The following is a 14,051-nucleotide window of genomic DNA, read 5'->3' on the forward strand; positions in this document are numbered from 1 at the left end:
TTTGATGGGGGACCTGGGGTAATAATCTGGGATGCATGGGAGAGTTTCCTTTCCTTTTCTAACCTCTGCTGCATAGATTGGAAAGGAAAGGTTTGCTATTTTGTGGTTCCTCGCCAATCAGCTACTCCTCTTTCAAAATAAAAAGCATTGCTAACCACCCCTTTGCTTTTCCAAATGTGTGTTTCATATCATGCACAGCTAGGCAGATAGTATCAAGAGATCTACACCAATTAGGTCACCTCCTGGACTCCTCTGGCTAGGCACAGCTGAGAAAATATATATTGTGTGATTTCAGGCACGCGATCTTGACCAAGCATTGCAACAACATAATAGACTAGTTCCCAGGCCTACAAATGCCAATCTCCTTTGCACTGAAGTTCAGAGGCAAACTGAGGAATGTGGACTGCTGCCTGAGTCTGCACCCCCTCAGCCCTCATCTTCCAGAGGATTTGGGACTCTCTGGAAAGGTGGACTGGGTTTTCCAGGGAGCAGGGTGACCAGATGTCCTCACTGCAAAGGACAAGATGCCACAAAATGTAGGACTCTCAAGAAAAATGACCAAAACAAAGCTCAAAACACTCATAGAAATAGAAGTGCATGTTTCTTAGTCCTGCTCCAAATGGAGGACATTTGAAGGGAAAGGAGGATGTGTGGTCATCCCAGCCCAGAGGCTTCTCTTGCCTGGATTGTTTTTCAACACACATCATCCCAGGAAGAGGTGGAAGTGAAGAACGAAAGAAGGAAGGAAGGAAGGAAGGAAGGAGAGAGAGAGAGGAGGAGGGAAGGAAGGAAGGCTTCTCTTCCTTGGATTGATTTTCAACAGACACCATCCCAAAAAGAGGTGTAAGAAAAGAAGGAAGGAAGGAAGGAAGGAGAGAAAGAAAGGAGGGAAGGAGGGTTCTCTTCCCTGGATAGATTTCAACATACACCATCCCAAGGAGTGATGGAAGGAAAGGAAGAAAAAAAAGAAAGAAGGAAGGAAGGAAGGAAGGAAGGAAGGAAGGAAGGAAGACATGCAGGCAGGCCTCTCTTCCCTGGATTGATGTTCAACACACACCATCTCAAAAAGAGGTGGAAGTAAAGGAGGAAGGAAAGAAGGAAGAAAAGGAAGAAAGAAGAAAGAAAGGAGGAAGGGAAGGAGGGCTTCTTTTCCCTGGATTGATGTTCAGCATACACCGTCCCAAGAAGAAATGGAAGGAAAGAAGGAAGGAAGGGAAGAAAGAAAGAAAGAAAGAAAGAAAGAAGGAAAGAAAGGAGGAGGGAAGGAAGATTTCTCTTCCCTGGACTGATTTTCAACACACTCCATCCGAAGAAAAAGGGAGGAAGGAGGGGGTTGGCGTGAGGAGGAGGACTAGGAAAAGGAGGAGGAGGAGGGCAGAGCAGCCCAGCCTGAGGAAAGGGGCTCATGTCCTCTTCGCAGGTGTGGCTCTCTCCTTGCCCTGCTGCCAGGGAGCCCTTCCACAGTCACACACACCCAGAGGGGGAAAGGGTGTGCCCCCTGGCTGCCCTGGGGGCGAGGGTCGGGGTGTGGGCCGAGTGGCGTGAGGGGTGTCCTCCCCTGCCTGAGCCAAGAGGGCAGGGCACCTGGCAAGAAGACCCTCCTGAGGGAAGGGGAGGCACTGGGGCTCGGGGCTTGACAGGCGGCTGAGAGACGCTCTTGGGCACTGGCTGGGTGTGTGTGTGTGTGTGTGTTGGGGGTGTGTGTGTAGCTCTCCTCCCTCGTTTCTGAGGGGGACGGTTGTGGGAAGAGAGCTGCCCTCCAGCTGTAACCACTGAGCCCTCCTCCTTCTGGCAAAGGGAAAGGACTCCAGCGCCCGCGCTCTCTCGTTCTCTCCAGAGTTTGCCTTGGAGCGGGACTTTTCTTGCACCTTTAGCCGGGCGGGAAGAAAGAAAGAAAGAAAGGAAGGAAGAAAGAAAGAAAGAAAGAAAGAAAGAAAGAAAGAAAGCTTGGAGGCGGACGAAGCTGAGAGCCCCTCTCTTTGGACTGAGGGACCAGAGTCCTGAGACTTGTCGCTTTGGAGCAGTGTGAGCAAGGTAAAGGCAGCCAAAGGTGAGGGGTTCCCCTCCAGCCACTCTCTCAGCCAATAAGCTTCTGGGGGATGCTCTTCAGTTGTGAGGGGATCCTGGAAACAGACTTTTTGTTCCCCTTGAAACAGACTTTTTTTCCTTCACTGCAGCCCCCAGAGGTTGGAAAAGTTACTTTGGGGTAGGCACAACTGTAGTCCAGTGGCAGCTGTAGTCCAAAAAAGGTAACTTTCTCAAGCTCTGAGGAGGGCTTTGGAAAGAGAGGGCTTTCCTCTCTTTTTCCCACAGCTGAGTTTTTCTTTCCCTACATGGCTGCTCTGAGGAACCTTTCACTTGATACATAACTCTGATGCATCAGGTTACCTTTTGTAACTCCAAGGTGGAGTTTGGAGGTGAAAACAGGATACTGTCTGAACTCTGTGATAAGTGTTCCCACTTCTCTCCCCTTCTAAATTGTTATTGTTGTGTGCCTTCAAATCCTTTCTATCACAGGGTTTTCTTGGCAAGATTTGTTCAACAAAGGTTTGCTGTTGCCATCCTCTAAGGCTGAGAGAGTGTGACTTGCCCAGGGTAACCAAGTGGGTTTCTCTATCCAGGATTTGAACCTTGGTCTCCACTTGAACCCCTACACCACACTGGCTCTCAAATTGCTTAATTCCTATTCATTCTTCATTTCTAAAATTTATTAGTCACTCATCATCATCATCATCATCATTATCCTGTCCCCCCCTGAAAAAATTAGGAATCAAAGTATTTACAATTTAAAAAATAATAATACAATTTATTAAAATACAAGTGACCAATTGAAGCAATAATGTTTCTGAGCATCCTTAAATGAAAAGGAAGATCTTTGGAGGCATCTTTATTCAAGGAGAGCAAGTTCCCCAACCCAGATTCCTTCCAAAGTGTATGGGTAGACGTCCAATGGCCTTTAGACAGCATAGAGCAGGGGAAGAGTAGTTCAAAAGAACTAGATTCACCAAGGACAGCCCAAGTGGCTGACTTGAAAGAAATAGGAAAAAGCAAGGACCACAAGAACTGCCAAATGTTAGTAGGGATATTTGGAATTTTGCACCTATGCCGGATGAGTTGCTTTGCTAAAGTCCCAAAATAACATCCCTCTGGTCCTCTTTTCCCCCTTTGCTTCATATGGAGATACGCGATGAAGGGCTGAAAGGACTGGGGATCCATTCCATGCCAATTCTTGAAACTTGTTGTTGGCAAAGGGATCTGCTACAGAGACCATGATTCTCAGATAAATTCTTTCTAATAATGGTCCTCTTGAGAGAAATAGGGGTAGGAAAAACTTGGAAAAAATAGGAGCCTCTATCATTGTGGTTCTCAAGCTTCCTAATGCTGCAACCCTTTAGTACAGTCCCTCATACTGTGGTGACCTCCAACCACAAAATTATTTTCGTTGCTACTTCATAAATATGTGTTTTCCAATGGTCCCTGTGAAAGGGTCATTCGACCCCCAAAGTGGTTGCAACCCACAAGTTCAGAAATGCTGCTCTAGCATAACCTGTCAATAAGATCAGTTGGTCTCCAGTAGTTGGGAGTGTTTAATGGGATCAGAAACAGGGTTTACCTGTATGAACACTCTTGCGCACATGCTCAAAGGGAATCAAGTGCTTCTGGCAGCTGTCAGTCTACTTCATGCAGGTAATATCAGTTATTTGCCTACAGGACATAAAAAGATCACAGCCTCCAATGTTTGGTCTTACTGGGGGGGGAAATGTTACATATTTTTCAATACTTACAGATGATAATAGTAAACCCACAGCAGCATTATCTCAAAATTCTAAAATGAGCTGGTTTCCTGACTTTTTTATTTAAATAGAACAAAATATTTCTTAATTCTCATCCTAAAAATGCACGTTTTCTTAAGAATGGGTTAAATGTATTACAGCTTTTTCCTGGGAAGTAGTTGTGGTATTCTTCTTTGCTAGACATGGCAGGTAATGTGTACCATGATGTTAATGTTCCTAAAGTATCTGGAAAATATTTTAGATGGTTTTGGAAGGATTTTGCCATGTTGGAAAGGCATGTATTATAGCTTCAATAGGCTGTGATAAAAGTGAACTTTCTAAATTCTAAATATAACTGAAAAAAATATTTGTACTTTATTCATGCATTACAATTTATGACAAAAGCTTAATGGAAAACTATCTGTAAGTTTAATATGTTCAGTCTGTAAGTACTTCAGTGAATGTAAAAAAAATCAAAACAAGAAGGTGGTAGCAAAATGAGTTTTAGTAATTCTTGTGTGGAAAAAATCTGTATGATGTGGCACAGTATGTCTTATAATTCACATTCCAAGAAGACAAAAGAATTGGTATCATTATGTACCGTACTTTTGATAACTGTGTTTTCTAAAACTAAATCTTGCATGATTAGAAAGTGACAAGTTGACAGAATAAGCTGTTAAACCTTTGGACCTGGATTTAAACCAGTGTTAGTCCCTTCAGTGTCACAGCTGCTCAATTCCTTTAGTTCTGTATATTAGCATCATAAAACACTTTTTAATTGCAAAGTGCTTTACAATATTTTTCTTGTTCAGTCCCACAATTGTAATTCATTCGTTCAAAACAACACACCATGTGTAAATTTGATCATAATGAAGTGCTTTTTGGTCCCATTAGTTTCAAAGGAAAGAAACCTTTGTTTCTTGCCTGACTTTTCCATTGAAATCAGTAAATTCTGAATGTTGTACATTCCAGGTGGTCACTCTCCAAAACTGTCCAGGTAAAAGTGGAACTTTTTTGTCACTGAGTCATGCTGGGTTTTTCTAAGTAATCAGTTTTCTGAAGAAATCTTCTTTCCAAGAAGAGAGTCAGAGTCGCAGTGAGGAAGTCATCCAGTGTTTGAACAACAGGAGGCATTTGTGTTCCATCACCTTTCTTTTCAAAGCAGCTGACATAGGACACAAAATAAAACTCCCTGGTTTCTCTCTTTCACTCAGCAACATTCAAGCAATGATCTTACATCAGGGTGATGGTGAAATCAGCTTGCGGTGTTAATGTGCATAAGCTCAGAACCATTAGTGGAGGCAGATATCCAGCCAGCATCAAATGGCACAGCTCTCCTTAGTTCAGTGAACATGGTCTATTAAACTACGTACTCTTAAACTGACAAGACTTGCAAAATAAACAATAAGCCTAAATTCATTACTGAATATGTGCTCTCTTCAAAGAAATAAAAGTTAAAACCTTCAGTGATACAATGAAGAAACATCTGCTCTGTGGCACATGTGTGCCAAGAGTCTGTCTTACTAATGAGCCTTTATGCCCAAGGTTTAGACAAAATATAATGTTCTTATGCTTGTGGTTTTAATGAGAAAAACATGCTTGTTGTAAAGTTTTTCACTGACATGTGGGTGTGTTCTGATTCAGGAGGGAGAGATCAAAATTATAAAAAAGACAAACCAGAAGCTACTGAGAAGACAATTATTATAAATAATACTTCCGTTATATAACTTGTAATGGAATCTGTTTACTGTTGCAAATAATTTTGTTTTAAAAAATAAGCTATGATGAATATAAATTAAAATCCCACCAGAAAGGTAGCACCCTTTGCAATATTATTAGGTTTACTTCATTGTCCTTCGGTAAGATTGCTATTTAGTAAGTTGTTTAATTTCTGTAAGACTTTAGTAATGATGATAAAATTGGCATCATCATGTTGAAGATTCATTGAACAAATTGATATGAGAGGACACCAGAACATTTGCTATGTATTTTTTACAAGTTATATTATTATAAGTTGTTATTTTATCATTTTTGCTGATTTTGATTTTAGATTGTATGCTGTAGGCAGGGTTTATCTGTATCTTGGTTGATGACTATGGAAGGTGTGGTGTAAACTTACGGTGCTATATAAATAAACTATAATGATAATAATAACAACAACAACCATTTTTCAGGTGTGATTAATATTTCAAATGTGAGGTATGACAATGAATGGGCTGAGAAGAGTAGGTGTGTGAACTGGTCCAGAATCCTTGTTAGAACTGTGACAAGAAATGGAGGGATGTGGGGTACTCTTGCTGCAAATCTGGGCCAGGTTATCTGGAACCGGAATCAAGACAGAGTCAAAGTGGCACTGCTGACATTCAGTTGGTAACCCTTATTAAGTCTCTATTTTTTAAGACTTTGGCTGGACAGTAATACTATTAGCAGTTGTGCACTAACGCCTCTGACCTTCACCTTCTTTGGCATTTGTAAAGCAAACTCAAGAGAAGCAGGGCTGAGTCAAGATGAGCAAGAATGGACTCTTTGTCTCTCACTTAATGCTGCTGTAACTGCCAAGGTGAATCCCACACTGTCACATTTTCCAATGTTATCCGTAATCAGGCTCATCCAGCAAAATCTTAGCCAAAAACTACGCATGACTTGAGCTGGTACCTCTAGTGAAGACCACTCCCATCCTGTTTGTCCATGCTACACCATTACCTGATGGGGGTGAGTTGTGAAAATAGACATGACTGAAAAGATCCATGAGACTGTTTAGAGTGGGCTCCTAAGCCAAAGTAACATACCATTTCACATCTGAAATGTATGAGGGACAGAAGGAGTGCTCACTACACCTCCTACCCCCCCCCCCTGCTGCTGGGTTCCAAGGTGCAGAATCAAACCAGCTGGGTGTGACCCTAACTGTCAAACTGTTGCTCCCCATCCAAGTTGGCAGCAGGAGAATTGGATAACATGGGTAGAGTGCCAGATACATTGGAAGCGTGAGCAGGATTGGACCAGCTCCAGAGTAGAGGAAGACAGGGAGGAGTAGGAAGGGAAAAGGAGGAGAAAGGGCTGTAGTTGTAATTGTATCTGCTGCCAGTAGAGAAGCAAGGAGAAACACCTTGCAAGTTACCACTGGAAGAGTGAAGGGGGCTCTGGTGTTGTTTGGGTGAGTAGCTTGATATCTTGGCCAGAGGGAGGATATTGGCTTCCCACCAAGCTTGGTTCACTCACTGGTGATTCTCTGGCTAGTCCTACAGATTGCTTGCTTATTTCTGCTGCCCATATCCATGCTCCTTCCCTTCCTCTCCTGATCCCCTGGCAACCTGGGGTTGTGAGTGGGCTAGGCGACTGATAGAAATCAGAAGTTAGGGCAAGTAGGGAAACCAATGGAGTAAATTGCCTACAGAGCCTTGGTAATATAACAGGAACCACGGAGCTCTAAATGGCGGAAAAGGTTGGAATTTGGGCTAGATGTTGGGGGAGCTGAAATGCTGAGAAAGAGGCAGGGCAGAAATAAAGTGTGACTGCCCCACTCAGACTGGAGCAGCTGCAGGGTGTGAAGTAAGCAAGAGAAAAAAACATGCTTAAAAAGCAGGAGAGGGTCTCTCATAGTTTATTAGTAATGGGTTCTTCAGATGCATTCAGAAGAACAACAGGAGGAGTTGTGTGGACCTAATTCAGTTAGAATTTAGAGTGTGGCTGACTGTGATTAGAAACATGATGGCATTTCATTACTATAGTGCTAAAAGTAATTACATCTCTCCCCTTGTTGTTTTTTATCTTTGGTGCTCAGCGCAGTGAACCTCCTTTCTGATTATGTGGAATGTATGGAATTATGTGGCAGTGACTTGTTTGGTGCTCAGTTATCAGATAGGGATGGGCAATCTGGTACGGGGTTTTGCAGATCCCAAAGCATTTTAATGGATCTGGATTCTATCAGACTTGATAGCTTATGTTATTGGCCATGGTGACACAATACAATTATGACAGATTCCCCACCAGATTTTTTCCCAGCACTGATATCAATGAAACACATTGTGAGAAAGTCTGTAACTCATAGATGGGAAAGTATTTATACAAAAGTCTATTGTTGCAGATATCCGAGCCAAGAACTACAATATATGAATGTTGCATATTGAGCAGGGGATAAGACCACCTATAGTTAGCACTGAGGAGAAAAGGGTGTGTGAGTGAATGGTGACACAGCTAGGTTGAATCTGGACTAGCCTATCACCATTGCAGAAATAGATCATGCCTTCATCTCTGATAAAATCAACATACTACTAGCAGAACTTGTAATTAACTACTAGCAAATAGTGAAGTATTTGAAATTAATTCCTTTTCCAATAATCAAGTATAACTAAGCTCTGCATAACATAGACCCCACCAGCTGAGGGCTGTTTCATATTCACTACATCCTATTTTATGCATGGCAAGTTCTGTTACATAGGAGGAATTCTGGTCCCAGTTTGGGCAGTGTTTGTTGATTTAAGTTTGTTAAAGTGTGGGAGTCTTCCTGTGAAAATCAGAAAGATAGTCTATCAAAATATACAGAAAAATATTGAAATTCTGAAGATGTTTTAGTGGATCATTTTCAGTTCACAAACTTCTCTTGTTTCTTCTAAGGAATTATTAGACATTCTGGCTCCACAGTTAGCAGTTCAAGTAGAGTTAGGTACTTGAAAAAGCAGCTTGTAATTTTTAAGTAACAAAATGTTCTTTGGGGTAAAAAAGAATCTGAATGTATTTGGGATTTTAATCAATGGTGTTTAAGCAGGATTAGAGGAAACAGCTGGCTAAACAAATATTGGGGCAGAGTGGATGCAATGGTATAAATTAATAATGCTAGTCTTTCTTTCTGCCATGAATGGGAGGTTTTGTGGCTGTATGATATATTAACTATGGTCATCATATGCCACCTAGTGGATATGACAGTATTTCGCTGCTATCATTCACACATATACACACATTTGTAGCCAATTTTGCATTCAGTTAACTCTAAGAAAACATTAATAGCCAATGGTAGCTTTATTATCTCAAGAACTAATCCTCCTTCTAAAAATCACTGTAGTATTAGTTGACCATATCAGCCAGTTGATTGGCCTTTGTTGTTTCTGAAGCATTTATTTATTTATTTATTTATTTATTTATTTATTTTATGGTATTTATACCCCGCTCTTAAGCCCTAAAGGCTCTCAAAGCGGGTTACAAATCAGGTTTTAGATACAGCTATCTAAAAATGACAACACTTACAGCCAATACCAATAGGGTTTTCAAAACTACATTGCGCAAAATGGAGGTGGGGAGGGGACCCTTCAGTCTCTGAACTTTCATGCTCTAGACTCCTCCTACTCTTTCTTCATTTCTTATCTTCCTTCTTCCGCTCCTCTCCCATGGTGGCATTTCTGGTTCCTTCTTTTTTTCAGCTGCTATATTGTGATGATAAAAGTTATGAGGAAAGGTTGAAGGATCTGGGAATGTTCAGCTTGGTGAAGAAAATACTGAGGGATGACATGGTTGCACTCTTTAAATACCTCTAGACTTGTCGTGTGAGAGGAGGGGGCAAGCCTTTTCCCTGCTGACCCAGAAGGTAGGACCAGAGCTAACTATTTTAAATTACCAGAGAATAGATTTCTATCGAACATTAGAAGGAAGTTATTGACAGTAACGGCAGTTCAGCAATGTAACTTAGACATGTAACCAAACTAACCAATGAAGCCTAGTCAGGTGATGAGATCTCCTTCTCTGGAGGTCTTCAAAAAGATGCTGGGCTGCTACTTGCTGGGAATGTTTTAGCAGGAGATCCTGCATTGAACAGGGGGTTGGACTGAGTGGCATCACCAGGCTTGGTGATACCTGGTATGGGGAGGGGGCTGCCAAGGAGGAGTGGCAGCAGAGGCCTGCACACACACACACCTGGCCACTGCTTGCCCCTTGGGGCTTCATTGGTGGCCTGTCTCCCTTCCTGGGGAGAAAGCTGGGCTAATGACAAAGCCATAGGGGGCTCACTAGCCCCTCCGCTGTGCTCACTCTCACTAGTACTTCAGCTCCCTCCTGAGGGAGAAAGCCAGGGCTGTGGCAAAGCCATGAGTGGCACGCTCACCACTCTGCTGCAGTGGTAGGAGGTCCCAACCAAAGTGTCCCTCCTCCTATGTGGTGTCACCTAGTGTGGTCCACACTCCCCATACCCACTCAAGGACACCACTGGTTGGACTCAATGGCAATGAGGCCCCTTCCATCTCTATTTTTCTATTATTCTATTTCATCTCCCCTTTTATGTTCTATAATCATTATAGTATAATGGTACCTTTGGCTTAGTACATATTAGCTATTTTGTATACAGGATAACAATTGGTATGTGGATTAACAATTTTCTAGTTTTGATTTTTGATTTTTTTAATTACCCAGTTTGACATATGCACAGTGCACACTGGAGCAGGCATAAAGGAAAGACAATCAAGATTATGAAAAGTAAGTCCTATATACAAGAGGTTGCAGGAACTGGGAATGCTTAACTTGAAACATGAAGAAGGCATTGTAGTCTTCAAATATCTAATGGGCAATCCCATAGGAGTGCACTGTGCTCCCCCAAAGGGCAGGACTCATTCTACTGGGCTTAAATTATGGTTGAATATTAGGAGGATTTTAACAGTGTAAGAAATTCAACTGTAGAACCAGTCACTCAAATGAATGGAAAGTGTCCCTCATTGGAAGTCTGCAAGTAGCAATTGGACAGCCATCTGTTGGAGATTCTGTAGTTTTGGATTTATTGCACTGAGCAGTCAGTTGAAGTAGATATCCTTAAAAAGCCTGCTCAAATTCTGTGATTCTAGTCTATTGTTCATGAACCATGCCACAATTTCTACAGCTAACTGCATCATGATGCTTTTGATTCCCTGCATACAAGCTGGGGAATTCTGGACCTTGTAGTTCAAAGATGTAACCTTTCTGAGTTCTGGCTGAGAATCATCAGCCCTTAATAAAAAGAAATAAAACAATCCAGCAGCAAGTGTGAGACTCAGGAGATTATTGCATTACCTCCACTTCCGGCATATACCTGGGATGTAACTTTCTTAAGGCAGATCTTATCGCATTCACCTATCGCTGGGCAGTATACAGCCTTTATGCAACCCGGGCTTCTCCAGGCTTGTCCCGCATCTTTTCAAGAATGGGCAAATCCCATTTGAAGCTAATGTGATTGGAGGTGTGGCAACCGCACACCGTGGTGTTTTTTTGCCCCCCCCCCCCCCCCAAAGCAGGAAAATGCTGCTCCTTTTGGAGCCAGAAAAAGGGTTCTTTTGCCACTACTGTGGCACTTTCTGGCATTCCTTTTGGTATGTGTAATCTGGACGCTGCACCAAAGTAGTGCTGTGATGCTGCCTGCCGTGCAGTTGGTTTGTTGGCTGGCGTGACGGTGGCTTGTGGCTGGAGTCAGGGTGTGCATCATGCAGCTGCCACGCCCCTACTTCACCCAGACATCGGCCCTTTTGGCCAGTCTGTTCAGTCCCTCAAAACTGCTACTGGATTCTTTCACTATTAAAACAAATGAACCTGCTTATCTCTTTGAATATGCCTTCTTTGAAAATACTGTAATAGAAAGCGCTGGTAAGGCAGTATGGAAGTTCTACTGCTTTGTAGGAAATGTTCTTTGCCTCTCATTTCTGGGAAAGAAATTGGATCAGATCAAAGGCTAAGGGTCCCTACCATCTCTAAAATTCTGTGATACTTTGCTCAAAGCACATGGCACAACAAGTCTGATCTATTCTGGATTTAGGCCATGCTGGGAAAAATGAATGAAACTGTTCATTTAAAAAAATAAATGAAACACCGTGTGGAAAGCTTCCTTTGCCTTCTTCACTCAGCTTCAGAACAGGTTGTTTCCCTTTAATTCATACAACAGGGTGGAAATCCTGAATATGACTGACAGCAGTGAACTCAAACATATAAAAAAGGCAGTATGAATGGTCTGCCTGAAGACTGTTCACAGTGCTTGGAAAACATTTTGTTTAACCAAATGATGTGAAATATTACTTTAATAACCTGTTGGTCTGATGCATGAGCTAATGGCTGAGGCGAGCAATAATTTCCTCTGTCATTAGAAAAGTGAAGTTTACAAATTGAAATTGCACTTGATAAAATAGCTCAGCAGATAATAAAGCCAACACATATGATTTCAGATTTCATGTGTGGAGAAAAGAGATTTGGTTTCACAGGTGAGAGATGTAGAGTGCTGTACTTCAGTTTCCTACCTGGCAGAATGGAGATCTTTTGTAGGGCCAAAAAGCCTGGAGCAGTATGAAGCTTTCCATTAAATGCACACAAAACAATTATATTTATAGCAGATATAATCTTCATTGCTTACATGTCACAGTTTAACAGAAAAGTTTTCTTCCTGTTTAGAAAATAAATGTCATCTTGGTATTTTATCCCATAGCAAGAGATCTTGTCACAGTGTTATGTTAGCAAGTTTCCTTTTGGAGGGACTGATGTGGATTTAGGAATTGGTTTCTCTATATTTGTCTTGATAGAAGGATAGATGGTTATTTATTAATAGTTTGAAAATACAGGGTTGCCCTCCTATACAAGACACACATACACACACAAGCTGTAGATATAATTTTTATGCATGGGTTCCCTGAGATCTGAAAATAATTTCAAGGCCTCCTCCAGGGTAAAAGGCTAAGAAAGGATGGTATTTAAAAAAGCATGCATTTTCTAGGGATATCTAATGAGAACTAGGATTGTAGATGTAGCATCCCACATTTTTTCTGAGCTCAAGGGGTTCAGAATAAACAAGTTTGCAGCAGTGGAGAATTTTAAGGGTTTTTGGCTGCTACTTAGTAACATAGGATTCTGCTTTATATTGAGCCAGACATTTGGGGCACTAGCTTGCTATAGTTTACCTTCCCTAGCATCAGCTCTTAAGACTTTCAAGCAGGAAAGTTTCCCAGTTCTGTCTGGAGATGGCAAAGGAAATGGGACCTTTTATATATATTCTGCCTCTTGATATCCTTGTAATGCAGTTCACATTTTTGTTTTTTACTGTCAAAATGTTCCATTTGTGATACATGATCCAACCATATGCATGTATGTGCATATATTTACATACAAAATGCATATTGATTTTATCTGCGAACAAACTGTTCTAAAAGGGAGTTTGTTTTTGCTGTTCTCCCTGATTGATAACTCATTATTATGGGCTGTACACTATTGTTGGCTTATGTTTCTTTGCACAGTGGCCATCATCTCCCATTGATTCACAACTGGTACCTCATTGTTTGCATGGCTAGAGGCTGGTACCAACTGTTACTGTTTTGAAGCTTATTTCCGAAAACCTCACATCACAATGCAAACCTATTCATTTAACCACCAGTCTCATGAATAATAATGCAAGTCACAGTATCAGATTTTGTATAGCTATACTTGGGAGTTAAACATAATTGTGTGTATTGTTTGCCAGAAGTTGGGGAATAGATGGCGAATGGGAGGAAAGCCATTGGAATGGAAATGGGTTTTATAATAAGTGGAAGGATAAATTCAGTGGGTGATTAGATAAAGTCATGTTAAAATTGAAAAAAGAAGTGGTTTTCGGAGGATGGGGTTGTTTGTTTGCTTGCTTTAAAAAATTAAGAAACTTTATTAAATATTTCCAGCATGCACAGCTTTCAGAATTATACACTGAGGCATGGATCCCCTCAGGAATCAATAATACCCTATCAGAGGAAGGAAGTAGAAAATACACATCTGAGTATTCATGGCTTAAGAAAAACCACAAGTCAACAGTGATTAGAAAGCACATGTCTAAAAAGTTAATAGAGTGCTGAATGAATGTTAGCTGCCTGGACATAATGGGAAGTCCAAGTGTGTGAATCCAGCAGGCCAAACTCCACTCATGTATGACCAAATGTAATGCAAGACACATTTAAGGCCACTGATTTAAGGCATTGGATTTTAGGCAACGTGATAATTAAATTCAAATTCTTGCTGTCTCTTGTTTAAAACTGCAGTATTTCTTACAGCTCATGAACATTTAATGTTCATAGTATGACTTTAAGGCACAAAACAACAAAATGGTGTTTATTGTGCTGCCACCCAGTGGCATACTTTTTTGTTGCCTCACACAATATAGAAATTGATAGGAAAAGAACATCTTGCCTCACGCACAATAATTGGGAATTTTAAGATCATTTGCATTACAATTTAGGACATAATGATAATTCTACATACTCATGAGTACTTAACATCTTTATGTCACTGTTTTTTTAAAATAACTATTTTGCTTGTATTAAA

At 41.2% G+C, this 14,051-nt stretch overlaps 1 protein-coding gene across 3 annotated transcripts in view; it reads left to right on the forward strand.

Annotated features, from left to right (window-relative positions):
- Nucleotides 1-1,921: 1,921 nt before the first annotated feature.
- HAPLN1 (hyaluronan and proteoglycan link protein 1) overlaps nucleotides 1,922-14,051 on the forward strand; it is a 70,950-nt gene continuing 58,820 nt past the window's right edge. Inside the window, exon 1 of one of the 3 annotated variants that reach the window (XM_042449744.1) lies at nucleotides 1,922-2,050. The gene's annotated coding sequence lies outside the window, so the exon portion shown is untranslated. Of the gene's footprint in view, nucleotides 2,051-6,869; nucleotides 6,928-14,051 lie in introns of those variants that run through there. The other 2 variants (XM_042449743.1, XM_042449746.1) reach the window with 2 other exon arrangements.

The sequence above is a fragment of the Sceloporus undulatus genome, chromosome 2 (assembly GCF_019175285.1).
Source record: "Sceloporus undulatus isolate JIND9_A2432 ecotype Alabama chromosome 2, SceUnd_v1.1, whole genome shotgun sequence".
Taxonomy (NCBI): Eukaryota; Metazoa; Chordata; class Lepidosauria; order Squamata; family Phrynosomatidae; genus Sceloporus; species Sceloporus undulatus.